The 27,172-nt window shown below is 36.9% G+C and overlaps 1 long non-coding RNA gene across 18 annotated transcripts; it reads left to right on the plus strand.

The window, feature by feature from the left end:
- Positions 1 to 194: 194 nt before the first annotated feature.
- On the plus strand, positions 195 to 12,727 carry LOC104601791 (uncharacterized). 18 transcript variants are annotated; one of them, XR_016079721.1, is made up of 7 exons: positions 195 to 331; positions 408 to 535; positions 614 to 724; positions 2,995 to 3,047; positions 3,468 to 3,539; positions 3,685 to 11,365; positions 11,492 to 12,727. It is a non-coding gene; the product is annotated as an uncharacterized LOC104601791 (long non-coding RNA). The 18 variants fall into 18 exon arrangements; XR_016079718.1 differs by having other exon boundaries at positions 408 to 724; XR_016079713.1 differs by lacking the exon at positions 195 to 331 and having other exon boundaries at positions 394 to 535.
- Positions 12,728 to 27,172: the final 14,445 nt, after the last annotated feature.

The following is a 27,172-nucleotide window of genomic DNA, read 5'->3' on the forward strand; positions in this document are numbered from 1 at the left end:
ATTCATGTACAACTCCCAGATCTGCTTTAAGCGGAGGGAAGGGAATTCATCTGCAACTCCCAGATCTACTTCAAGCGGAGGGAAGAGGACAGAGAGAAGGGGATTCATCTATGGGAAGGTGATTTCCAAACCTGAAGAGTAGAGAGATGATGAAGTCCATGAAAGGGGAGGTGGCAACCAAGTACTTTCTGGAACCCGTTCTAGAACCCGTTTCCGCCTCAGATCCTTGCTTGTAGGCATGCCGAGACATCTTCACGGCATGTATAGTTGTATACCAGAAGGCCCAAAGTCAATCTCCTTTCGGTATTTCGGGAGCGGGCATCCTCCTCTAGTAGGTTCCATGCTTATCTAGCACTGGATTTGATAACTAGTCTTTAATATCATCCTCTTCCTCTGACCTATGCTAGATGTTGGAAGTTCGTTTGCCGACAACCTCTGTATTCCTAGTTCAGAGAGCTAGAAGGCATCGACTTGGTGTAGACGGCATCGACTAGACCACAATGAAGAAGTCATAATTTATCAAAGAATTGTCAAGGTACTTGTTGACATTTTCTGGAATGGGTTCTAGTTTGTGGTCTAACCAGGGGTGATGAGTACGGTTTCGGTGGTGCAGACGGCATCGACTTCGACGACCATGAATTCATAAGAGATGGAGACCTTGGTGCCGCCGGTGCTTCATATTAGTAGTATGGGTTTTATTTTGAAATTTGAGAAACAACGGAAGGTAAATTTGACATTTTATTTTTTTCTGTTATCGTTTGACTTATTGTAACAATTGTCAAAAACAGGGTAATTAAGACAACATTGTAACAGTAGGGGTATAGTTGGTTAATTTCCTAAATCTTAGGGGTAGTTTAAGAAATTTGTCCTTCAAATTGAGTTGTGTCGCTTATGGCTTGGCCTGGCCTGACATGACAGTATCCAAGTCGTGCCAAGCTCGACACAATGGTCCGGGCTGTGTTGGGCCTGGGGTTTCAGGTCCATGGGTCGGTATGACCTAGCCCGTGCATAGTTCGTAGGCCCGTAGCGGGCTATGCTCAGTCCACCCAATATCCCCAACAACTAGTTTTAGCTTTTTGGGGGTCTTTTAAGAACTACCCCCCAACAGCTATAAACAACTATATAGGGGTATTTATGTATTTTGGTTAGGGGGGAGAAAGAATGACACAAATGCCCCCCAATAGCTAGTTTGGGGGGCATGTTAGGTAAAGTGATAAACAACTTTATAATGACCAAAATATCCCTCCCAACAACTAAAAAACGGTTAGTTTTAGAGTATTTTGGGCAATTGAATTATTTTCAATTCCTATTAATAGGTCTATCCTCCACCATTCTCACCACACCAATTCAACAATTCCTATAAATAGCCCTATCCTCCACTATCTTCAATTCCTATAATGATCAAATGTCAAGAACAATAAGAGAAAATGATGAAGTCAATATTTTTTGTATACTCAATAGCTGTATAGCATATTTTCAAATTATTGTCAACTTTTTAAATTTTATTTAATTTATTTGATATTTTTTAATAACACAATTTTTTGTTTTCAATTTGTAAGTATATTGTATTTTTTATATTTTATTAATTTTTTTCATTTTCTAATTTTTCATATTTCATTCATCCAACCACTGTATGCTTTGTATCATTCAAATTTAAATGAAATAAAATTCCTTTTTTTCTTCCATTTTGTTATTCACTTGTCTTTGTTTCTTTGACTTCTTATTTTGTTAAGTATTTTTTTTTTCGTTTCTTTGTCAGATTTCTTATTTTTTTTTCAAATAGTTCCCAAAGAAAAGGAAAGTTAAATATTTTAGTTTTATTTAGCAAAGAAATAAAAAATAAAAATGTAAAAAAAAAGTTAGTCTGGCCTAGTCCGACCCACATCCAAGACTCGGCCTGTGACCCAACCCGGCATGGCCTACAGCCCATCTAGTCTAGACCCGCAACATGGCACGGGTATATATGGGCTTGGGCCATGGGCCATGGGCCATGCCAGGCCGACCCCCAAATTATCCCTAGGAAGGGCAACATGGCCCAGGACGACCCACACTTTGAATAGTTTGTAGGCGGGCCATATTGTACCAGCATGGCATAACCCATTTTACACCTCTACCTTTTATACACGGTGGGACCATGAAATGCCACAACACATGAGAAGTGGTCATGGTCATCACAAAAATTTTCCGGTATCATAGACCACGTTACTTGCTATGAAAGGAAAATATTGGCCCTACCACGTTGGACGTTGGGGCCTTAGAGGACATGCGTCCTCCTACAGTTAGAAGATTAGGGTTTAGTGTTCAATGGTTTAGAGTTACATTTTAAGGTTTTAGGGTTAGGGACTTAGGGTGTACAGATTTTAGGGTTTAATGGTTTAGAATTTAAATTTAACAAGTAGGGTATGTGGTAGCCAAGTAGTATAGTTAAAAGATGGCAATACCTGGACCAACCTATAGGGGCCTTAAACGTGGAGAGAGCTTCATCGTTGTCTTATAATCTCTCTCTATATATGGAATGGATGCATTCTTCATTCAGAAAATGGAATCTAGTCTCACGTAAGAACAACCCAATCGTACGAATAGGTCACATGTGAACATGCACTATTAGCTTCAAGATCCCCGCTCTCTTCCCGCTGCCCCCTCTCTCTCTCTCTCCACTTCCTTTTCCCACTCTACCTCTCTTCCTGTTCCATCACTTCCCTCACTCTCCTCCTTCTCTATCTTTCCTAGCTTTCTGATTTCGATATTTTAGAAACTATTTTCTGTGGTTTCACAGATGAACATGTGTTCTCTCTATGCTTCTATATTTGCATTCTTGAGCGGCTTTCTCCGTTGATCATTTGATCATTTTGAAGAAGCCATTCGATTCTTTTCTGATGCAATCTTCTCTCTATTTGAAGAAACCCTAAGTCTAGGTCTGGGAAGAAGAAAATCTAGCAGTTCGGGTTTCTTATTTTTTGTTCTAATTGAAACCCTCTTTTCCCCTGATTCTAGCTCAGCTGATAAAGTGAAGGACTGTGAATGGGTTTGTCGCTACTTTGAATCTGGTAAGTCTGGTTTCTTATTTTATTTTATTTTGTGTTCATGATTTTCTCTATTTTTGTTCTGAGGATTTCAGTTTATGGTGCCATGAAGAGTATTACTGTTTGTTTTTTGATTGTAGGGGTTTGTTTGGCTTTTCCCTTAATCTTGCTGTCTCTCTTTGTTTTCTGATTGTAGGGTTTTTTGCTAACGTTATTTCCTCTATTCTAGAGGTGGAAAGGTTGATTTCCATTGTAATGGATAGTAATACTATGTGCTTTTGTATTGTAGGGGTTTGGTTGGATTTTCTCCCATAATTTGTTGCATTTGTATTCTTAGTATTACTATTTGTTTTCTTAATCTGGTTAGATTCTTTTGAAAATTTTCCTTTTCATGTTTGTTTTTTTTTTTTCAAATTTTCCTGACTTAAATTTTTGGTTTTGTAGCTTGTTCTGGGTTTTGTTTCTTGTACTAGCACTAGTGCCCGATGATGACCTTCTTGCTAACAGATGTCATTGGTAACTTCTGATTTAATTTCCACTATCTTTATAATTTTTGATTTAATTTCCATTGTTCTACCAAAAAAACCCCATTCACATTTTTGTTTGTTGATTTAATTTGTTTTCCATTTTTTTAAAGTATCTCTTTTGGTTTGTATTGCAGGCTACGCTTATTGTAGAGTTGTTGTTGGTTTCGGTTGGTGTTTCAACTTTTATTTTGTAGTTTGTACTCCGATTTGGCAGTTGTTTAGTTTTTTCCCAGGGTTCCTACATGGTACATCTATGTTCATTGGTTTTATCCGTTTTGATCTATTACTAAACAGGTATAGGAAAAAGTTTTTTGGCTTCTGTTTTCATTTGTTTCACCTCTGTTTTTTTTGTATTTTGGAAATTTAAGAAATTTTGCTACTGTATATTTATTTCACATGTCATTACTTTAACCCTTATTTATGTAATTTCTACATATTTAACATGTTGGGGGGTTTTTGTTCCTCAAGTTAACTCCATGGATCATGATTAGGTCTATGCTTCAAAAGGGCTTCTTCTTTCTATATGATTCACGTTTTCCCTTAATTTATTGTCTATTTAATTATTTGTTGCTTATTTGATTCCGGTTTATTAAATTGTTTCTTGCTTACTTGGTAATTTGATTTGTGTTTTGTAGGGTATTTTATTTAATTGTTTGTTGCTGATTTGATTTGTGGTTTTGTAAGATATTTTTATTTCTTGGCATTTATATTTGGCTTTTATTTTCTTTGATATTTCTTAGTTTTCTTTATTCCCACTACCTTTATAATTTATGATTTAATTTGGTTGGATCTATGTATTGCCACTAGGGGTAGCCAATGGATGCGTTAGGTTGGTTTTGTGTTGGAGATGGAAGTTGAAGACTAACCAATCCATCCATGTCAAATTGTCAATTATGTGACTGGTGGTATGTTAAATTAATTATGGGTTGATGTCTATTTGTGATTTAATTCCATTGCATTTTTCATATAAGGATATAGGTCTCCATTTAAGTGATAATTGTCTCTTTTAAGTGATAATTTTGCATTATACATTTGTAATAATAATTTTATTATTTTCTTTTAAATGTTTTTAGCTTCCCTCCACAAAAGCTTATTAAAAGACACGAGTGAGGCATAAAGTATGTGTGCGATAATATTCATTGTTTACGCACGTGATACCCCATCCAAACGTGACTCTCCAACCTTCTCTCTCTCGGTTTATCTTCTTGTCCTATCACTCCCCACCCATCTCTCTCTTCCAAAAACTCTCCATCTCCCTCTCTTCCTCTCCTCATTGGAAATCGTAGGTTGCTGCTGGTTTCTCTCTCTCTCTTTGCTTGCCTAATTCACCATAAGGGAACTCTAACGCTAACCCTCACCTCACCTCCCCATCTCCCCCACCTTTATTCACCTCTCTCTTCTAGCTACGGTGGGGTTTCACATTGTCAACTATTCTCTCTCTCTCTCTCTCTCTCTCTCTGCTTACCTAACTCACTGTAAGGGAACTCTAACGCTAACCCTCACCTCACCTCCCCATCTTCCCCACCTTTATCCGCCTCTCTCTTCATTTCTCTCTTCTTGCTACGGTGGGGTTTCACATTCTCAAGTATTGTACTTTCTCTCTGCTATTAGACATTTTATTCTTTGTTTCTCTATCCATTCTTAGATTTCTTGACTGTGATGAAAGCCAAATAATTTTATTTCAAACTACCTAGACAAATTAACAAAATTCATAAACCCATTTTGGTTATCATTGAAACCTTATGCAATTTCTTTATTTCTTTTTGCATAAATTCCAACTGGTTTGCTTTTTGAGATGATAAGATTACTTTTGAGTATTTGAGCACCTCCTAATCTGAGAAGATAGATGAGATCAATGTGATCCTAGTGAGTTCTTTTTTATTTTTAAATTGGGGTCTCTTGTCCTTGATTGACAAGAGACCCCAAAAAAGAGGTCTTTTAGGAGGGAAGAAAACTCAGATCAGTTGTGTTAATTTCTCTCTCTCCTCCCATGTCCTTCAAGGTTGGTAGCCAATCTTTGACTTTGTGCTTCTTTGGTTTTCTCCATTTCTCTTTCTTTCAAACTTCTCTGTTCTGTATTTCTCTCTATCTATCTAACTTGTGGGTTTTCATATAGACAATACAACTAGCAATTGTTGTGAGTGGAAAGAAGAAAGAGACTATAAAATCTTCTAACATTGTTACCTTGTCAGGTGATGATTCATACTTTGCCAATTTGCCTTTCCTTCCTTGCCCGCTGGTAGAATCCTTTATATTCTTCATCAATTTTGACCTTTTTTGTTACACAACCTAAACCAGAATACTTGGAGGAAACAAGTGAAACTCAAAGTAGAATGTGGAGAGAATTTACTAAAGAAGAGGAGAATTTACTTGCAAAACTTTTGTTCGAAGAGATAATAACTAGGTCCTTTATTTATACTGAAAAGTTCTGTTAATAGAGAGTTTTGCTTTCCTTGGATTTTATGCTTTTAGAAATTCAACTAATTTTGTGATGGTTGTAGGTGGAATGGTTTGTGAAGTATATTTATAAACAAAAATGTGTTCAATTCTACAAGCCATTCTTTTTTGCGAAGGTTCAAGGGTGGAAGACTTCAATTATAAAATCATTTTAGGGTGGTTGTAATGGAAGGGAATATTGTATTCCTTCATAGGACAACACCAACACATTTTCATTTTGATTTCTTTAATCTTGTCTTATTTGAATATAAAGCATTTATTTTCTATCTCCTTGACAAAACCAATTCCAAGTATTTATTTTGAATATAAAGCATCTTCAAGAGATCATTATCCTGTCATTAGCCCTTGCAAAGCAGGGCCCCCCCGTTAGTATTTGATTTATTTGGAAAAGCAGTAATAAGATGGGGAAAATTTTAGTAATATATAAGCGGAGGTACTATGGTATTTGTTATTTGATGATAATATTACATTAATTGATAAAATTAATAAATGATCAAATGCAAAATTAAATTTATGTTTTATTTGTTTTCATTGTAATTTCATTTGCACTTGTACATATCTATGGGGGTGCAAATGAGAAAATTGCAAATTTTAATTCATTTTCATGCTGAATTTTATTTTATTTTGCTTCAGGTTTTATTTCACTTTTCCAGCATCAAAGATAAACAAAATAAAGTAAAACCTATAATAAAATTCAACTAAAATTTGGACTCAACTCATTTGCATTACTTTACTTCTGCATTAATGCAAATGAAATTATATTGTAACCAAACATAGCCTTATGGACAAATACGTTAAGCTTCATTTTGTATTTGCACTCTTCTCAAATGGAGCATTTTAAAACAAGTAGGGCTACAACAAAATATATGCCATATATGTAATTTTGATAATAATAAAAATGCAAACCATGGAACATTTAATTGAGGAATAAGAGATAATTCAATATGAGCCTATTTGTTATCTTGGTTCCATATTCATAATAAGGGAGAGATTGATGCTAGCCATAGAATTAGAGTAGGATGGGGAAAATGGAAGGGCATATCATAAGTTGGGTAGTCAAAAAATAGTTGGATATAAAATAATTCTAAGGTCATCAATGCTTTATGGCATAGAGAGTTGGGTAGTCAAAAGTAAGGCATCCAAAAAAATGAGTGGCAAAAATGCATACGTTGAGATGTATTAAGTGTATAATGTGTAGTATTTTACCTTTAAACAATATACTTCAACATCAATAATTTAATGTGTACTATTTCAATAAGGGTATTACTTGTTTGTGTTAGGGCTGTGCCTTATTTTTTAATCGTTGGATTATTTTTAATCAAATAATTAGTGTGGTTCTTATTTAGGTTAAGGAGGGTTTTATATGTAAAATATTTCCTTTGTATGTAGGGTTTAGATAAGTGAGAAAGAATTTCTCTTTTTCTTGTTGGAGAAAAAAAAGTAGGGGGAAAAGAGGGTGCTCTTGTTATATGAGTGGGGTTTTTCTCTTCCCTCCCCTCTCTCTCATTCTTATTTGTTTTGTTGACTTCTGGGATGCACTACCCCCCCGTTGTGTGTAGTGCAACATGATTTATTTCAATAAAAAAAGAGTGTGTGTGTGGGGGGGGTTCTCTTGTTTTTGTTCTTCGGATTGAGAGAGGAAAGAGAGAACGAGTGTACAAGGGTTAAGGGTTGCTTTGTGTTGCAAGCTACAAGGTACTTGCATTGTTTCTTATTTTCTTTTATAGTGATGAATAGTTTTCATCTTCCTCGTGGACATAGGCGGTAAGGCCAAACCATGCAAGTCCTTTATGTTTTTGGTGGTGTTTGTTTTTATTTGTATTTGCTTGGATTTTGTTGCTTTTGTTGCTATTGGATTTTCTTGGTTGCTATTTCATTTCAAATATTTTGTGGTTTTATCTTGTAAATGGTTATTGTAAGGCCCCGACAAAGTGGTATCAAAGCTCCCAAGTTGATGTTTACAAGGTGTTTATGAAATTGTTTAAGAGATAATGGCAATAAAAGGTACAAGTTTTAAATTCTAGATTAAAAAGTTTGATGCTAAAGGCAACTTTACCTTATGGCAAAGGTGGGTGAAGGACATCCCAATTCAACAATGCTTGGCTAGAGCGTTGAAAGGAAAAAAATGGGAAGCCAAAAGACATGAAGGATGCTGATTAGGAGGACATTGAGTCAAGGTATGTTAATACAAGTTGATTGCACTTGACTGATAATGCTATGCTTAACAATATGGAGGAATATTCTGCATTGAAGTCGTAAAAGAAGCTGAAGAAACTTTATTTAGGGAAAATCTTAACCACAAAATTATATCTGAAGTGACAATTGTACGGACTAAAGATGAAAGAGGGTGGGAATTTCTTGGAATGCCTAAATGTGTTTAATGGTATCTTACATCAAGTAGGGAAAGTTGATGTCAAGGTGGAGAAAGAAGACAAGGCCCTTTTGCTTCTTACCTCGTTTTCTGATTTGTATGAAAACCTGGTGACAACATTATTGTATGGCAAAAGATAGTGAAGTTGGAAGAAGTCATTGTGTCTCTTCTATCCAATGAGGTTAGGAGAAAGTTTAAGCATGAGAGTGGGCAAGATTTTGCATTGAAAAGGAAGGCTATTTAATAGAGGATGTGAGAGTGGCAGGTTTAGATCCAACGCCGAGGAAAATGGCAAGGTTCAGTGTTATAGATGCAAGGATTTTGGTCACATGAAGAGAGGTTATCTTGCACAAAAAAGGGTGGGGATGAATATAGAAGCATGTCAATTGTATTGGATGATGATGGAGATGTTTTCATAATTTTCAAAGGTATGTTCAATTTTTCTCCAAATGAGTGGGTTTTAGATTCCGGTGTTCTATTCATGTTTGCTCCAAGAGGGAGTATTTTGGCATGTTTCAAGAGAGGAAGAGACGTATTCCTTCCTAGGGTGACGATGTATCTACGTGTGACATCACAGGTGTTGGGACAATGAAAATCAAGTTGCTTGATGGAGTGATTTGCACTTTGGGTGGCATTGAGTATATATCAAAAAATGCATAAGAATCTAATATTACTTAGCTAGTTGGATTCTAAGGGTTGTAAGGTTTTTGTTGCAAGTGGAGTTATGAAAACTACACTCGATGGTACAATCTTGATAAATTAAGGAAGAAAAATGCAAGAACATGTATCATTTGGTTGGGAATATAGTGGTTTCCATGACTTTGATGGGGTGTTGGAAATGGGGTGCGCAAGGTAGTGTGGCCACATAGAGAGTTTCTTTTATAGTTGGGGTGGAGACATGCTACATGTTTCTAGTGTATAGACCATGGTAAGAGGAATGTTTTTGTTAGGGGAGAGGAAGGATCGAGGTCCCTCTTTGAAGTTAACTAGGACTATTAACTCAAGTGCATCTACGCAGGTGCATTGGTCATTTTGTTTGAATTTGGTGGGGTCAAGATTAGATGATTCAATTTATGTGTAGTTGATGGTGTTTTACAAGGCCAATGGAGGTTTGCGGTATTTGCGAACAGGTGGAGGCACAAATAGTAGATCTTCAAGGTTATTGAAAAATAAGCCAATGTGCAAATTGTTAGGGTTATGCCATATTTTTGAACCATTGGATTATTTTTAATCTAATGGTTGGTGTAATCCTTATTTAGGTTAAGAAGGGTTTTACACAAAGTTGAAAGTATCTATACATATCGGGCCGTATCGGTTGACACATATTGTATCAAGAGCTTCTTGATACGCCCCTACAGAGGGTGTATCGAGGTTTCGACTGGTTCGGGGGGTGGATGGACCTTAAGCCGACCCCTTTGAATCAAATCTGAAAAAAAACTAAACAAAAATTAAAAAAGCTACTGATTTTGCTTGATATGCCTTTACTAGCGTATAAGGCGTATCAATATTGAACCTTGGTTTTATATATAAAAGATTTTTTTTTTTTTTTTTTGTATGTAGGGTTTAGATAAGTGAGAAAGAAGTTTACCCTTTTTCTTGTTGGAGAAAAAAAGGTAGAGATAGAGGGTGCCCTTGTTGTAAAGGTGGGGTTTTTCTTTCTCTCTCTTTTTTTTTGGTTCTACAGATTGAGAGAGAAGAAAGGGAGATCGGGTATACAAAGGTTAAGGGTTGGTTTAGGTTGCAAGCCACAAAGTATCTTGTATTGCTTCTCATTTTCTTTAATAGTGAAGAACAAGTCATCAAATATTTATTAAGACCCTAAATGGATATGTTGTGCTGAAGTTTATAATAAGGTGGTGAGGGATCTTGGCTAGTATTTTTTCTTATAATAATTTAATCTTAACTTCACTTGCCTACACTAAGAAAACAAATTTTCTTGGTTCATGGTAGTAGTGTTTTCAACCCACCGTTGACTTGGCTGGTTGAACCGTTCGAGCCGTCACCTAATAATTTCAGGTTCGATTTTGTTGAAACTTTTCTTTTAGTAAAAAAATGTTGACTTGGTCAAAAGTTTTCCGATCCGAGCATTTCAACTCTTGACCCATTCGACATGGTCATCGGGTCGTGGGTCGTGGGATGCCATGACTTTGTACTTTGATGTCTGACTGGGGTGATTCTTTTTATTTTGGGCAATTTTTCGAGACCTATGCCATCCGAAAGGGGCCATAGGTGCCTTGCCCCACTATTTTTGCAAAAAAGGCCCCTTTTTTGACCTTAAATTACAATTTTTAATTTTTTATAAATAAAAAATTAAAAATTGAATTTAAAATATAAATTAAATATAAAATAATACATATATTATATGTAAAACATAATTATACACTATTTAGTGATAAAATATGTATTTTTGCTTTCACACGAGAATGGTTTTACCTATTCGACCTAGATAGTCGTACAGGTGACTTGCGACCAAGAGGCAAAAGCAAGTCAGACTCCAGGTCGATTTTTAAAACATTGCATGGTAGTGTCCACCGTTGGGTTTCTTCCTATTAAAACTGCTTAGCAACCTTTTACTTGGAACTTCTAACAGCCTATGCATATATTATCATACAAAAAAGAATATGCTAAACTTTCACCTGTTTTGGGAGCTATCAGAATCCTTAGTAGTAGTAATATGTAGAAGTGAATTACTTTCTAGAAGTTCTAAAATCTTTAAATACAATTTAATTATTTGGTTATAAAACATGAATGAGTTTAAATTTAAGAGAAAACTCCCAATGAGTATCCTTTAAAATGTGACAATCGAGTATCTTAACTTTCAATTTAATTCATCGTCAGTCAAAGCATAAAAAGACGTAAATGCCCACGGATGGGTAATTTTGTTTTACGTAAATACCACACAGATCGCTGGATTCCTTCAGCTCTTTGATCGTCATCAGGTACTCACCGGGAAACGCCTATCCACCAAATGCCTCCCTCCCTCCCAGGTCAGATTCCTTACCATTCTTTCTCTCTGTCTTCCATTTTTCACTTCATTTATTCCCTGCACCAATGACAAAATTAATAGAAGGAAAAAGATTCAATTGTTTTGATATGTTTTATTCAAAATTCAGGCAGTCGATTCTACAATGTAGTCGGCAACAACAAAAACAACTTTATGTGCGGTCACCTCCAGAAAATGTGAAGCATTCCATGTCGGAAATCTGTTCTCCAGTGTTGGAAATTTCAACTCCGGTGTAAACGCCTCTTCCTCTTCAAGTGTTCAATTTCAAGGAAGGTTTTCAATTTCAAAGAAGCACCGAGGCTTTCTCTGGCAGAGCTACTGTTGATGGAAAGGGAAACCTGTACCCAAGGGAGATCCGAATGAATGCAGCAATTTTAGTTGCGACTCAATGCAGCGTAAACTCTAGAAAAGCGGCGTCTGCCGATGATAATGATAAGCAACACCGTTTGCCCAGCGTCATCGCATGGCTTATGGGCCTCGAGGTGCTGCTAGACTCCAACCGTGAACCTCTCAAGAAAGTTGGAACAGCCTGAGCTCTACTTTAGAGTGAAGGTGTCAAGAGATCTGCTTCAGTATCGTTTTGTAGACGGAAACAACTTCCAGATGAAGCAGCCTTGCCAAACGAATTTCGGAAGCAACGTCATAAGCAATGCGACAAGAGATAATGATGCTCGGCAAGATAATAAATCAAACGTTAGGACACCGGATTTAATGGACTTCTGCGTCAGAAAACCGAAACACGAGCAATCGGAATCTCCAAGCGGATGCCAATCCGCGTCCACATGGAAAGCGCCCTAGCAACAAGATTTCTTCTGGAGCCAAAGCAGGCGGGCTCTCTATATGGAGAGATCGATAAACAGTTGAAGATGTAGGGAATCGATGAACCAGCCTGGAGACGCTGAAACATATTTTCGAAGCTCTACAACTCCAAGGTACTACATTCTAAGAAATCGGCAGAGCAACAGATTGTGCCTAGAACGTTAATGGTACTCTTATTTTGTATTTTCTCGTAAAACTTTAGATGGGTTCTGCTTTTCTCCAATTTCAAATTGATGAAGGGGGTATGTTGCAGAAAAGGCGAATTAGAGAAGTTGTCTTCTTCTAAACTGTTATTTTCTTGCAGTATGAGAGAGAGAGTTGAAGGAAAAGAAATGACGAAAGTTGTCTTGGATCTTCCTTTTTGAAATCTGAGAATTGGGATGGAGTTTCCATTGATGTAACATCGAAAAAAGCAGTCCAGAAGCGACGAATTGATCCAGAGAAAGTGTTACCGAGTGTCTCGATTTCTTCTGTGATTGGACTTCTGATTTTTCTTCACACATCTAATAGTCTCCTCTATGGAAAATGGTAGAATGGTCTAAATATTATCATAAAGGTTAGTTTTGGTATCGTGGAATTATTTAAACTGCACTTCATCTCACTTGATTATCGCATTTTAAAGTTGAGGGACTAAATTGTCACTTGAGCCAAAATACAGGGTTCTGATATGGAATTTTCCCTAAATTTAAACAGATTAGTTCTTACACAAAAAACATGGGTTTAAATTAGGAAAAATCCCGAGTACCTTGAACTTTAGGGGTTATCTCAAATCAGCCCCTGAACACAACACTTGAAACTTTCAAAATGTGTCTAATAGTTGTCTGCCTTCAACAGTCTGACAGTAGTTATCTGTGTCATGTGATGGCATGTCACTTAACTTTTAAAAATATCAAAACTATCTTTCGAAAGAAGAGACTCTTGGGACGGTGAAACGTCTCGAGGAAGCAACTTCTGGTTTCCAATTGATAACTACCCCAGCCCCAAGTACCGGAGAACAGGATTCGGGTTTGTTAGCAAATAGGGAGGAAGAAATGAGTCAGGTGGCTGACAGAAGTACAGATAAGAGGAAGAGAGGGCGTATGGAGAACCAGATTGGGACAAAACAATTCCAGTAAAGTTCAACATAGTTGCTCCGCTCATCACCCCAGTATCTGAACAACACAGAAATTAAATTGAAAAAACAAAAATATCCTCGTTTTATTTCGTATACTTCAAAAGATGAACAGAACAATTGACCAATAAAGACTAACCGTAACCAAATATGATAGAAATCATGGAAGCTAAAGGTGCATAGGTCAAGGCAAACTTTTTCTTGTTGGGTGATTCAATCTCTGGTATTTCATGGACATCAGTACTGGCTTCAATTTTCTGGTCGGCCTTAGCCATTTTTTTAGACAGATCAAGCAAGCGATACTTCGTGACCAGTGAGGCAGTGAGTAAGCCTATAAAGAGTGCTGTGCTTTTAGTGAATAGCTAGATTAGGAACAAACACCTGGTTGTGGTTGCTCATTACATTGCTGACAGTTAAAGCATTTATATAGTCCATTTTGACACCCAAACAAAATTTACCATTCAACCAGAAGAAAATATATAAGCGGAGAAGTACCACGTCATTAGTTCCATGGCTGCTACCATTGCTGGTAGCAAACCTCCACGACAGTACCGTCGCCAGCTTTGCAGCGGTTCTGGACCTCCAAATAAATCAATCCGGAACACTGCTCTCCTCCAGATCTACTGTGGAGTGACCATTAAAAAAGGGCGAATAACGGTTCAGTCAGGGTCAGAATTTTTAGGCCCAAAGTATAGTTGGGATAGGTGTTAGTTCGGAATTGATACTAATTTACGGCAGACATTGATGCATAGAATAGGGGTATTTAACATTTTAAATGTTTATAGATCTGCAGTGGGATTCAAAAATCTGTAATGGGCCTGTCCATACTTCATAAAAAAAAGCCTACTGCAAAACTAGAAAATTAAATATGTTACATAAAATTTACCATTGACACCCAAACAAAATTAATCTTTATCGACAAATCAGGTAGAAGTTTTATAAACTTTTTTGTTTATTGTCCTAAGGACTAATTATGGGGATGTTTGGAACTGTGGTTGTTTTTCAAAAAAACGGTGCCACGTCGGATCCACATAGGTGTTTCAACAAACGCCCATGTATCTCATTGTTTGGTTCAGCCAATTATTGAAAAATCGGGCATGCCTCAAAAATCGGGACCCCACTGATGCATGAAATGTCAAATTTGGTGTTTCATGCATCGGTGAACTGTTTCCCCCAACAATTGACTGATGTGTATCCTATGTGGTGCTTATCTGTCAGCACATACATGAAAAATGGTGATGAAAATCACCTTACCAAACAACATAGTGTTGCTCACTGCCTACGTGGCAGAAGCGTTTTTTTGTGAAAAACGGGTCTTGGAAGCATGGGTGTTTTTTCTTGAAAATCGGTCCCAAAAAGTGCCCATGCTTCCAAACACCATCTATGTTTCTGAAATCTGTCGGTGCTTCTTACATACTGAGTAAAACATATGGTATCCAGTTATTTTTAAGGTGGAATGATAATAGAGTTCAATAGAATCAAGATTTAAATCGAAGGAGTTTTGTTTAAATTGATTTGTTGGAAGTGGCAGATAAAGAAAATTAGATGACACTTGATGGGTAGTTTTGACATTTCCAAAATTAACTGATGAACTGTTAATGATAAAGACCTATTAGACACATTCTGAAAATTCCGATATTGTATAGACAGTTTTGAAGTTCAAGGACTAACTTGAGAAAATCCCTACCAGAGTTCGGATATCCTGCCCACACAAACTCTGCCCATATCTACCCATATAACATCGCAGTCATACATAGAGACCATCTCATCCTCCTACATAATATTATACAGGGGGAAATATTTCCAATTCAAAGGGGTAGTGTGTTGTGGGTAGACGTGAACAGGAGATCCGGAGTCATCCGAATAATCCAAGGTATGAATCTCACGAAGGAAAGACAATCCTAACAAAATCCTATTTGATGCTTACAGCGAATAGACAACAGGAATGAAAATCTCTCAAAAGTCTTGTATTGAATACTAAACCTTGACCAACACCGACGATCAGTCTTCAAATCTCAATTATTAGGAAGTTAGAAAACGGGAACAAGACATTCCTAGTTCCCAAGCAAACTACTTACATTGGTGGATGGCAGGAGGTGGCAACTGGCAAGTAATTTGGTCCATCTTCACTGTCCTTTGGAAATACAGACGGCAATGGTCCCACCTTAGCCTGTCTCTGTAAATAATGTACCCCTGTTTTTCTTTCATTCTAGCTTAATAGAGCATAGTGGGGGAAAATAGGGTTTAAAAAATTTAAATAGCTAACGTTAAATCACATGTTAACGGTATATTTAAAAGTATTTGAAAAATTAGGATATGTTTAATTCATTTTCGTATATTTAAATCTTTCATTCCCACCTACAACTTCTAATGTTGTGCAATCTGAATGCTCTATCATGTAGTGTGATTCGGACTCTAACTGAATGTTGATCTGATTGGCCAAGCTGATGTGAGTGTCTGAGCTGAGGCATATTGCAAGGAATGAAAGACGAGAGTGCTTGGGTGATTTTTATCTGGGGAGAGCACTCTGATGCTTAAGTTAGTAGGTGTTTGACAAGTTTTTTGAAAGAGTGAGAGAGTTCTAGAAGGTTTAGTGCACACACATTTTTGGGTGGATCTGGGCACCTTATATAGGTCCCTGGACTCAGAGAGTTCAGGGTAATGGTCTTGAGCTCTTTGTGGAGCCGTTTTCCTATTTTCATGGCACGTTAAGGTGTTAGTTGAGAGATCTTTGCGGGGGTTATGGTTTGTTTTAAGTGAAGTCGAGGTGAACAACATGGTGAGTCATTCTAATGGTCGCGCTATTGGCACCTTTGATAGTGAACTGCTGGGGGCGGTTAGTGAGCTCTTCCTCACAGGTCGCCTTAGGTCCCCTTGGCTCGGCTGGCTCCCAGGACAGGTTGCCATAATCTTACAGGTTTGCCAGTTCGGCTTGAGCAAAGTGCTCCAAGCTAACTTACCAAGCTGGTCTGTTGATTCAGCGCCGATGTGTCATCTGGGAGCCACGTGTCGCTAAATGATTGGGAGGACCAAATTACCCCTAATCAACTTCCATGACGAGCCCAAGCAAATTTATTTAGAGAACAAAATAAATTCTTTCTGCACGTCCATTTCAATTTTGTTTGGGGTGGGGGGTGGGGGCAAAAGCTATAAAACCGAAGAGGTAGTTCGGTACCGATGCGTTGCACGTCCATTTCAATTTTGTTGACGTGGATTCGTTGCCACATCAGAAAAAAATGGAATTGTCCCAAAAACGATTCGTTTTTTAGTGTTTTTTTTTGAAAAATGTTTAGAGAACGTTTCTCCCTCGAGATTCCCAAACCACTTTTTCAGACGAAACGAGAATTTGATGTTGCTTGGATCATCCCCTGATTCAAGAAAGCCAAACCCTACGTGGTCCCATCTGGCATCCCACATGGAAACTTGCCACGCCAGATTAGAAGTGATTCGGTGCAATGTGATGAAAGTTAACTCCAAATAATGGCCCAAGTAGAACCCTAACCCCACTTTCCTTTCCCATTCTCTCTTGCCGCCACGGGAGGAGGCTACTAGTGAAGCAGAGCACTAACCACCGATCTCCACGCTCTGTTGCTGGTAAGTTACTTCTATCTCCGGTGGTTTCTTCCTGTTCATAACATTTTTGGGACTGTAACAACCATTTTCTCCCTATTTTCTGCAGATCGAGTTCATTGTTATTCATCTCCATTGCAAGCCAACCTAACCACTGATCAAGTAAGTACAAGCCTCCCCATATTGTCAAAGGAGTTCACCGTAAATATTTATCACGTGTGTAATAATATAAATTATTCATAAATTAATTATATATATCTAATATTTAAAATTAGTTATGATTAATAACTTTATAAATCATGTTACTTGTTTTTGAACCGTTAGATTAATATCACTACACACGGTGACATGCACATGCATTGCACACAAGTATTCCACAAATAAGAAATACCAAACTTGCATAGCCATGGCACCAACAATATTTAGAACAATACATTTCTTTTCTCTGATGTGGCATGAATTAGTTCTAAACATTTTTTTACAGTAGAATGATAGAATCAGTGGTTTGTGTTTCTCGAGGTGTTCCTGATTTTTTAAGAAATGAAATAGACATGCAACATATCGGTGCCAAACAATCTCTAAATTAAATCCTACAAAATGTGGAGGACAATGATCTCCACTTGAATGAAAAATAAATGTATTCATAATTCTATTTTAAAACCCCTAGCTTTACTCATGGTGTGGAAGAGGAGGGTGCGCCATAATTATTAATAAACCCCTAGCTTTATTCATAATTCATATATGTATGTATGGTTAATCCTTATGCGCGTGTATTCTCCTATACTAGTTATTGATAAATTACAATGACATTGGCAAACTTAAGTGGACCCAGTAACACAACCCAACTCGACTTGAAGATGATCGTCTTCTTAACCCGACTGCCATCACGTAATTGGCTCGACAGAACGATGACAAGTTGACAACAACACATTAGGGGCGGTCAAAATGCTAGAATCGACTGGTTTCTCCCCGATTTGAACTAATATAATTTCAATCAACATAAAGTGAAGGAAAAAAAAAAAATACAAATAAGCGAAGAAAAATAAAAAAACTAAAACATGTCTCTAAATCATTAAAGACCACCTTATCGCAACATCCCCGGTATGTTTGATCCCAAGCATTAGCCCCAAGAACAAACTGACGCAATTCTCAGGCACATCAACAGATAAGTCGAACAATTTCTGTATCCCAGGTTTGGGCTGGTCCAAGCTAACTTCAACTGAGTTTATCTGTTGATCACACTGCTGGTATCTTAAGCTAGAAAAACACTGTTGAATGTTGACAATGAAATGAAAGACATGGTCCATAGAAGCAAGCAAATTGGGTTGCTTGATTTGATGTACATAGGCTCAAGTTTGGGCTTGGGCCCATTCATAATTCAAAAAATGCTCAACTCAATTTGACCCAAGCTGGTGTTTGGAATAGTGATTTTAAATTGTAAATTAGGTACTTGAAAGTTGAAATGGTGGTGTTTATTTGCCATCGTGTTTAAGCAATTGATCACATCAGCATTTTAGAACAAACAGAAGAATGTGATGGTTAACCCAATTTAAATAATATACAGTATAAATATGCCTTCTCATATAAGCATTATATGCTATATGCTTGCAATTTTATTGGATTCTAAAATCAATCTATTTGCTGATAGTTGTTAGTCAAGGAACTATAGCGAGAGAGAGAGAGAGAGAGAGAGAGAGAGAGAGAGAGGAGGTTTTGGATTCAAGCCATAGCAATCTGAGAAATGATGTTCATAGGTTTCAGTGAAAGTGGATTTTGAAATTTGGACTACCTTGCCCAGCTCAAACTGGATGTTTACATTTCTGGCCCAGCCTAAAATGGGTTTGACTAGTGGGCCTTATGTACACCATGCCCGGTCTCTGCCGCAGTTGTTTGGCAAGTGGGCCTTATATCTATCAATCTATGTATCATGCTCAATCTTCGACGGAATCTCCTTTAAGCAGAAGTTCATGAGCATGCAGCCAGCCATCCACATATTGCGAATATCTCACTATTGCAGGAGATCCAGATTTACCCTGTCCCACCCCCATTCCTTATAATGCATGATTTGCAATACAAAAACGTGAATAAGCTTTGGCTGTTGGGGAGATGGATCCAACCCTTATTAAGCATAACGCATCAATCCATTCACCATTGCAGCAAATACTTTTAAGTGTAGTAAATACCGAAGATTTTTAAGTTAACTTTTTTTTTTTGGCTAACTAAAAAGGATAGCTTATTAAGAAAAGAAAGAAGCAATACAAGGGGATGGATAGACACGTCACACTCCTCAATACACCCGAAACCAAGTATTGATGCAGCTAGCAAGTGGGTTACAGTATTAAGCTGCCGCTTAAATACAATCAAGGTTTTTAAAATCGAATCAGACAATGAACTGTTCAGGGGTCTGGTTTCTGGGTCGAACGGTCCGATCATTTGAATCGAACAGACGACTTGATCCATTTTGACAAATAAATAAAAAATTTAAAAATATAGCAAAAACCATTATCTGAATCGATGGTTTGACCGCCCGGATAAACAGTTCATTAACTAAATTAATGATTTTTTACCAAAAGATAATTCTAAAGTGAAACAGAACCAATCAAGTGACCAATTCCCGATTTTCCCGATCCAACTGTCTGGTCCAGTCCGGTTTTGAAAACATTGAATACAATTACATTGCTCAACCATTCTACGAGTATCAGCAACGAGGGATGCTAGGTGCTAAGGTAAAGTAGTTTCCCTGTTCTGCAAGAGAGAAATCACCCTCCCTTCAAATTTGTATCAGCATTGGCATGCATGCCACTTTATATGTAGTGCAGAGGTGAGGTTTTCATCCTATGATTCTCAAATTCGGATTCGGGTATAATCCGGTGCAATTACTGATGATAGCGTGTCAACCGGAAACCGCCCCCAGTTTTTCGGAATGTGCGATGGTTTCCGAAATTCAGGTCGTTGATTTGACAACATATTACGACAAATTAACAGTTAACAGTTGATAGTGAACGCTACGTGTTCAGTTCTGTTTTAACGACCGAAAGAAAAGGAGATAGCCCACCAACACTCCAACTCCAACCGCATCAGGCAGCAGCTGTCATCCTGTTTTGGCAAAAGCTGCACGTGATAAACATGGCTGAGAATAGGATGAGATTTCTTTTTCTTTTTTTTCTTTTCTTTTCTTTTGATGGCGCATGCGCAAATCTGCATTGATTCTTCTGATGGTTGCTGTACCGGACCCACTTGAAATGTTGATCGGATGACTGTCTCGGAAATATGGTTCAGTCTTAGGATATAAGTAAAAAAAGAAAAAAAGACAAGCACAAATTATGTATTGTCCTTTTGCACTGCTGGCTTTTGCTAAATTTTGAGGTCGGCTTTTGTTTTGGCCTCACATTTAATTGGGTAAATTCTATAAAAGTTTTCACGGGTCGGATAGGATTGGTTTAAGTAATTTTGTTCGATCGATTTGATTTAATCACTAAATTAAAATCAATTGACCTTGAAGTAAAATCAATCCAAACATGAAGGGTGATTAGTTTGGGTTAATTTATCGGTTTAGTCGATGGGTTTATCAGTAAAAAAACCCTCATATAGATTAAAGAGAGGATATATAGACTTTTAGTCTTTCACACAAGTCCATACTCTATAGATTTTAAACACATTTAACATGAATCACAATTTCAAAATATTACATAAAAAATAAAATACTAATTTATGAATGTGATGTTTGAGACTTGGGAGAATGAGAGTTGAGAAGAGAGGAGGAAAACAACACTTGTAATGGTGGATGGAAGAAGCCTTGAGAGTTGCAAACTTGTAGCTTGAGGTGGTAGAGACTAGAGAGTGGAGAGTAGAAAAGTAGAAGGATGAAGATGAAGATTGGAAGAGAATCTAGATCAAAACTCCAAGACTCAAATCTAATGTGTTTACTGTTTCCTATTCGGTGTATAGCAAGCCTTTGAGAGTAGAACCTCTCCCTCCATTTTTTTTCAAGACACTCTAAGTTTGGTAAGTTTAAAGGTTTAAGGATCTTTATTGCAATACTTGTAGATCCCAAAAAGGTAATAAAGAAAAGGTGAGAAAAAGTGTGGGTCTTATACTATTATTTTAATTAGTTTTTAAAATTGACTCAAAGTATGACTTCCCTCCATATCCTGGATTTTCCTATTTGGGGTAAAGTTTCAAACTCAAAAAAGAAAAACAATCACAAAACAAAACAAATTCCCCATTTAGCTAATGGTTTTCATGTTACTTAAACTTAAAGCTAATTAGAAAGTAGGATAGGGATTAGGGAAAGACGAGGGAATAGGGACTAATTACTTAAACTTACATGTTCAGTTTGGTTTCGGTTTTGATTTTCATGTGTGAAAATCGAAACTGAACCAAAATGTTGATTTACATAAATCGAAATCGACCGATGGTGTTGAAAAACCAACCAAATCAGGTTTGACATTAAATACGAACATCCCTAATGCAGAGTTGGTGTGCTCTCCTAAGATTTTGGGCTTCAATGCGAATATTAGAAATCTCAAGTTGCTTGGAGATCAATAAGCAGAGGACATCTAGGAGAGATGATTTTAAGGAGGAGGACATAGCAAACAAAAAAAAAAAAGTGTAAGGATAGGGTCTTTTGAAGAGTTCAAAAAGCTCAGAGGAGGAATCTTATGATATTGGTTCAAGATGAAGCGAATAAAGTGAAATTTCTCAATAGGGAACCATGGGTGATTAAGGATTATCTATTGTTGCTAAAAGAACGGGAACCAAACTTGATTATTAAAGCTATGTTAACAAGCAAAATGAAGTTAGGATCTTATAACTACCAATGGAATCTATGATTAGGACAACAATTGAAGAAAATCTTGGTAGATAGGTAGGTGAAGTTATAATTGCAAGAGTGAGGTGGGTTGAGGGTTTGAATAATGCCCATCTTGATGGCCTGTTCCTTAAGGTTAGAGTGGAAATTAGTATCTTAAAACCTTTGGTAATATGATTAAGTATGAGTGGTTATTGATTTGTGCTTTAAATGTGGAAGATTAGGCCGCCGAGCAGTTTTGGGGAGTTGATCTACTGAGCTAAGTGATTAACATGTTCAAAACCCAAAAGCTTGTGATAAGAGCAACCTTTAAAGGATATGGCCCCTGGCTTAAGAAAGATGCTGGAAGTTAGAACCAGAAATTCATTAGGAATGAGGAGACTACTTTGAGTTATAGGGAAGCATGGAAAAATAGTTATGAAGGTGCTTTTGTTTCAAGCTCGAAGCAGATTATTATCTGCTAGAAGCGTTCGATGACAATTGTTCTTTAACAAAGCCCACATGGGTTTCTTACGGGCATGAGTTTTTAGGTCATATTTTCTTCTATCAAGGTGACATATCATAGAACTAGTTTCATGGAAGAAGAAAAGCCCACATGGCAAGTTGAAGGTCTTACAATTCATAATCAAAGCTAGACCTTTATGGTGGTGATAGAACAAGGTAGGCATGGGGGTAGGATGAGTTTAGCTTTAGAAAGGATAAACAATTTACAAAACAAACTTAGGCTCTGGAGGATGCCAATGTTGAGGAGGGAGGGCAACAAGCATGGTTTTCAAAACCGGTCCGACCGGGAACCGATCACTTGATTGGTTCTGTTTTCCCTAAAAATTGGATTTTTCACTAAAACCGTTGATTTTGGTTAGCAAACCATTGAACTGGATGGTTAATTGTTTGAATCGTTTGAATGGTTTTGACCGTTTTTGATTTTTTTTTTATTTTTCTATCAGAACGTGCCACACGTTCAATTCGAATGATCGGACCGTTTGACCCGATAACCGGACCCCTGACCGGTTCGATCACCGGGTCAGTTTTAAAAACCATGGCAACAAGTAAATATTAATAATGAAATCATAGGGGCATATAGAAATCCTGAGGTAGATATGGGAAATTCTTAGTAAAGGTAAGTCAAAAGAGGGCCAACGAAGTATTTTGGAAGGTTCTATGGATTAAGATTTGCTTTTGGATGTGGGTCAGAAAAGAGCTTGCCTTGAATCACCAAGTTCAAGTGATAAGGAAAGCCCAAATATCTCAGAGAGCTAAAAGAAAGAATAGGAAAGGGTAAGGGGGAGGTTGGAGATAACACATTGGGCAAAATGGAGGTATGGAATTCGTGCAATTTATTTCATGATAGTCATTTAAATCATCTTGCTATTTCAAAAACATTTGTTAATAATTCAGTTTGGAAATTATATGGTTGTGAAAAATCTATTTGGTATTTTGGGAATCACAACACTAAGAAAAACTTTTTCTTTTGAGAGGAGAGGAAAATAAAAATGAGTAAGGATTTAAAAAGTTGTAAGCCCAAGCTGGTAGGTGTAAAGGAAAAAGGAAAGCTTTATTGGTTTCAAAAAAGTTAGAAAAAGGGAAGTATTAGGGGAATCTGGGAAAACTTTTGTAGGATCTTTGCAAAGCAGAAACATTGGTAGTAGCTTGCTCTGAGACTTTTTAACTTCTTTGATTTTCTCTTAGTGTCATACCTTTCCTCTGGGTCAATTCTTAACAAAAGGGTGGGGGTGGCTTCCCTCTCTTAGCCCCTAAGGGCCAATTTTAGTCCTAAGCTTGAACTACCTAGGGTTAGGCTCTCCCTCGACAGTTCGAGCCCTCAAAGGAGTATTTTGATGGTAAACCCAATTTAATATTTTTGATGAAAATGAAATATTCTTTGCTAAATTGTAAAATGAAGCTCAGATGGAAAATGAGAGAATGATTTTGGCTACCATAACAGAGGATGAAAAGGACCCATGAACCATTTCCTTAGTCTATGGAGAACTTGATATAAAAAAAAGAAGGCCTTCCTAGAACTTTGAAAAAAGACTACAACCTTGGTTTTAGGACCTTGGGTTTGCATAGGGGACTTTGATATGGTGTTTCACAAACAAGATAAGAGTGGAGGTAAGTTGACTTCTACTTCACAAATTCAGAAGAATAAAGAATTCTTTAGATCAGTTGGGCTGAAGTTGGTTGTAAGTCATGGGCCAAAATATACTTGGACAAATAAGAGAGATTTCCATGGGAATATTAAAGAAAAAAATTGATATGGCTATGGTAAACAGTATTTGGTTTTGAATTATTTTAAGAGGCCGGGGTCACAAACCTCTTTACTGGTGGTTCTAGCCACATTCCTATTGTGCCGGATACCTCCCCCCCACCCAACTAGAAAAATTCGAGAGACCTTTTAGATTTAAAAACATATGCAATACCCATGAGGATTGTGTTAATGTAATAAAGGAAGCTTGGAACTCAAGTTTGGAGGTTAAAGGTCAACTAGAAGCAATCCCAACTTACAGGAAGGTAAAGTTAGAGTTAGTTAAATGGAACAAGGTCTTTAGAAAGGTGCAAAATAGAATCAAACATATTCAGTTGGATCTTAGCATTCAAAGAAATCAACCTGGTAGCTCTTGCAACTAATCCAAAGTGAACGAGTTAGAAAGTTAATTGAATGAGGAACTAAAGAGAGAGGAGATCTATGGGCCCAGAAGTCTAAGTAATTTTGGCTGAAATTGGGTGATTGGGTGACAAAAATACAAGGGGTTTCCAACCATGCTACTATGAGAAGAAGATCTACAAACCACATAGTGGCTCTAAAAGATGAGGAAGAGAATTGGGTCTTGCGTTAGAAACAGGTCACCCATATTTTAGTTGATTACTTTAAAAGCCTATTTAATTCATCAAACTTGGATGGGAGAGTAGGTATTCTAGATTTGGTTGAAATTGGTGGACGAAAATATAAGGTTTTTCCACCAAACTACCATGAGAAGAAGGTCTAGATTCCGCATAGTGGCTCCAAAAGACGAGGAAGAGAATTGGGTCTCGGGTCAGAAACAGGTGAGGGAGTGATTCTTCTCAATCTGGTCCAGCCAATCATTAGTGATGAAGCCAATTCAAAATTACATAGTGAGATTACGAATGAAGAAATAAGAAAAGGGTTTATGTCAAATGAGTCCTCATAATGCATCAGGGCCAAATGGGTTCCATTTTTTTTTTCAAAAATATTGGGGCATTGTTGGTAAAAGTTTATTATAGATATAAAGGATTTCTTTGAAAATGGAATCTTGTATAAGGATCTAAATAAACTTTCATTGGCAAAATGATTTTTGATAATCTTCTATTCTCTTATGAAATTTTATATTTTATAAAAACCACTAGGCAAAAGCAGAGGTTCATGGCCATCAAATTGGATAAAGCTTATGGTAGGATAGAATGGTCTTTTGAAAAAGTATTTTACTAAGGATGGGTTTTGGTGATCTTTTCACTCATTGGGTCGTGGAATGCATAACTTTGTTGTCCTATCAAATTCTAGTGAATGGAAGCCCAAGTGTCCACATCTTTCCTTCAAGAGGCTTAAGACAAGGGGACCTGTTCTCACCCTGTCTGTTCTTAATTTGTTCTAAAGTCTTGTTTTTGGCATTAAAAAATATTCACTCTTCTGGTGATATATCTGGCATTAAGTTAAACCAGTATTGTCCTGCCATCATTCATTAAGTTAAACCATTAAAAAATATTCACTCCTACATTTTCTCAAAAACAAACAATGCAGAATTAATGGGGGAAGATCTTGGATGTCCTAAATCATAATGCTTTTGTGCCTGCAGAATGATTTTTGATAACTTTCTTATCTCTCATGAAATTTAACATTTTATGAAAATCACTAGGCAAAAGTAGAGGTTCATGGCCATTGATTAGATATGGACAAAGCTTATGATAGGGTAGAATGGTCTTCTGAAAAAATGTTTCACCAAGGATGGGTTTTAGTAGTCATTAGGTCATCGAATGCAAGACTTTGTTGCCCTATCAAATTCTAGTGAATGGAAGCCCTAGTGTCCATTTTTCTCCTTTAAGAGGCTTAAAACAAGGGGACTTGCTCTCACCTTATCTGTTGGTAATTTGTTCTAAAGTCTTGTCTTTGGCATTACAAAATATTCACTCTTTTGGTGATATATCTGACATTAAGTTGAACCAGTATTGTCTTGCCATCACTTTGTCGAAAACAAACATTGCAGGAGGGGAGATCTTTGATGTCCTAGAGCAATAAAAGTGAATCTCTCTAAATCAAAATTCATTTTTTAGCCCATCATTGCATCCTAAACTGTAGAAAATCATTTCTAGAGTAATGGGAATCATGATTGTTAAGCACCCCTCAAACTATTTACGACTTTCATCTTCTCTTTGTAAATCAAAAGAAAAGAAAAAAAAAAAAAGATTACTACCTGAGTGAAAGAATGGAAGTCAAAACAGATGGGTGGAAACTTGCCTTTCTCTCTTTAGCAAGGAAAGAGGCCATGATAAAATCTGTACTAACCTCTATATCTGGCTATGCAATGTCCTATCTTTTAATCCTAAAAGGCATTTGCAAACAATTGGCTAGAGCTCAAAGGAAATTTATGTGAGGTGAGTCTCAATCCTAAAACAAAATCAATTGGGTTAGTTGGCGAAGGGTGTATAAAAGCAAGTTTTGTGGAGGATTTCAGGGATCCTCGTATCTTTAATTTAGCCGTCCTTTAAAGCTGGTCTGGAGATTTCATTAATGTAAGGAGAATCTTTTGGTTAAAGTCATTGAAAGAAGATATTTAAGGGGAAAGAATTTTTGGAGTGTGCAAGCTCCTTCCTCCAGCTCGTGGGGTTTCACAGCTTTGCTAGCAAGCAAGGATATTCTAAAATATAAATATTTGGGAAAACCCTTGGCTGGATGGTCTCCCTTACTTTTAAAACTTTTGGCCCAAGACCAAACTCTACGCAAGCGGAGAGGGTTAGTGATTCGATAAACTTTCAATCCCATTGTTGGAAATTAGGTCTGATTCATGATATCAGTAGCTTATTAAATGATCACTGAGTTGGACTTTTATAGTTTGGGCGGTGATACAACTTTGGTAGTTTCCTTTTTAACATTTGAATTCTAATTAAGGTTAAAAAAAAGTCATTTTTTTTTTTATCAAATTCTAGGAAATATAGACAATGTAAATAATTAAATTTGTACTGACAATGCAAATGATTTGAGTGTAAATTTTAATTTTAATTTTTGTTTCAAATTTTAGTTTATTTTATTTGACTATATTACTAAAGTAAATTAAGATACAAAACAGAATAAAATAAAATTAAACAAGAAATAGCTTTTTTTTATTTGCACTCTCGTACATACATTTGTATTAATATAAATAAAATTACACTGCAACCAATAACATCTTACTTAACGGGAGAGGTTTAAGTCCTGCCTGCCATTTTTTATGGTACGTACATATGTAACTGGCAGCACGTGAGTGAAG

This window comes from Nelumbo nucifera, chromosome 1 (assembly GCF_055504915.1).
Source record: "Nelumbo nucifera cultivar China Antique chromosome 1, China Antique-T2T, whole genome shotgun sequence".
NCBI lineage: Eukaryota > Viridiplantae > Streptophyta > Magnoliopsida > Proteales > Nelumbonaceae > Nelumbo > Nelumbo nucifera.